General features: G+C 37.0%; 1 protein-coding gene across 1 annotated transcript in view; it reads left to right on the forward strand.

Moving 5' to 3' along the window:
• Positions 1-1,184: 1,184 nt before the first annotated feature.
• Positions 1,185-2,105, forward strand: part of LOC113825977 (oocyte zinc finger protein XlCOF20) — a 6,004-nt gene continuing 5,083 nt past the window's right edge. Inside the window, exon 1 of the mRNA XM_070115278.1 lies at positions 1,185-1,221. The gene's annotated coding sequence lies outside the window, so the exon portion shown is untranslated. The remainder of the gene's footprint in view (positions 1,222-2,105) is intronic.

Consider the following 2,105-nt stretch of genomic DNA (forward strand, 5'->3'; position numbering starts at 1 on the left):
AGGCACCTGTGGGAGTGGCTGACGTCTGCCGAGGGTATGACGAAGAGGATGTTCCAAGAAGATAAGGTGTTGGCATCGAGACTAAGGGGTGGGGTGGGGGTTGGGGGTGGGGGGGGGGTAAAGGGACAGGGGAAGAGAGCAAGGGAAGCAAGAAGTAGAAGGCACGGAAGGGGGCAGAGGAAGATGGAAACGAAGGGAGAAGGGGCAAATAATTGGAGAGGAGGTTCGAAAGAATAGAAGAAAACAGGTTTCAGGATTTGGAATTATAACAACTGTATAGATATTTTCTTAAATCTAAATTGCATTGAAAATCCAGCGTCCAAAGGCGTAACGCAGCGGGCGATCTTCATTTTAAGGGACAGATTTTGTTAAAGAAACCGGGTATTGGCTCAAGACAGAGTTAGTAAACAAATAGATATTTGCTTTTGAATGGAATGGGGATTTCCTCTCAGTTTCACGGGAGAGGAAATATCTTTATCATCATCATCATTACTACTGTCATTGTCATCGTTATCATCAGTGTTATCATTACCTTTACCCCTCTCTCTCTCTCTCTCTCTCTCTCTCTCTCTCTCTCTCTCTCTCTCTATATATATATATATATATATATATATATATATATATATATATATATGTGTGTGTGTGTGTGTGTGTGTGTGTGTGTGTGTGTGTGTGTGTGTGTGTGTGTGTGTGTGTGTGTGTGTGTGTGTAGGTATGTATTTATGTATCTATATCTATCTATCTATCTGTGTATATATATGTACATGTGTGTGTTTGTATATACATACATACATATATATACATACATACATACATATATATACATACATACATACATATATATACATACATACATACATATATATATATATATATATATATATATATATATATATATGTGTGTGTGTGTGTGTGTGTGTGTGTGTGTGTGTGTGTGTGTGTGTGTGTGTGTGTGTGTGTGTGTGTGTGTGCGTGTGTGTGTACACTATAAACAGTAGAAAAAATATATTGTATATTATGCAACAGGAGTTATATTTGGATTTACTACAACCAAATTAAAAATGTATTTAGAGTATTTAGAGGAAGTCAAATCATTACAATAGGAAATTAGAGTTAATTTCAATATTTTTACATTAATGATCATCGCTCCCTTACTTTTACACTCACGCTCACTCTCCCTTCTCCGACAACAACAACATCGAAGTTCATTGAACCAAAAAGGTCGGCTCTTTTATTTCTTCCACGAAGTTGTCAATAACTAAATGATTTAATACGAATTTGTTATATTGCATTCAATAACTTGATTGTGATTGACGACGATGATGTTTTAAATGATTATACGTTAGGAAGAAGAATTAATGATGCTCCTAGGTGTAGGAACTTTTCAAAGGTTTTATAATTTTGTGATGGAGAACATAAATATATGATATTGTATTTTCACTTTTTTCAGATACTGAGTTTGTAGTAGATATGTAGTAGATATAAGTATGATGAGCTTGTTGCATTAGATGAAAGGATTAACAAGAGATCTAAGTTTAAATGATAATGAATCTTGTGTGCATTCAAATTGTAGGTACAGATAAATGGTGAAATGTATTTAGGAGTATTATTTTAAGTAATAAATTAATGAAAATTATTAGATCTACATATGGACAAGGATTTATTACTGGGTGCCGTTCATGGGGTCAAGCTTGACGACCCTCAGTGTAGACCTTGCTTCTTGGGTGTGCTGGTGAAAGAATGGCTACCTTGTCATATGAAGGTAATTTTATACAATGGTACTGCATCACAGATTGCGACAATCTTGGATTCCTCTCACTCTAGTTACCTAATATATAGAAATTATTGTGCGGAAATCCCCCAAACACCCCAATTCTTTGCCCCAACACCAGAGGGAGGGCAATAAAGGTACCAGGGAAATTGCAGAGTAAAATGAGAATAATATTCACAGAATCAGTCACTATATTGTCTAATGCAAGGATGCTGTGCCTTCTGCAACCCTGACATGCCCTCCAACCCCCACCCAGGAAGGCAAAAAATCTTCCACATATTCATGACAAGCAAGAGGAACGGACAGGCTCGCCTCGGGCACGCCTGCATGTCAG

Source organism: Penaeus vannamei, chromosome 37 (genome assembly GCF_042767895.1).
Source record: "Penaeus vannamei isolate JL-2024 chromosome 37, ASM4276789v1, whole genome shotgun sequence".
NCBI classification, from domain to species: Eukaryota; Metazoa; Arthropoda; class Malacostraca; order Decapoda; family Penaeidae; genus Penaeus; species Penaeus vannamei.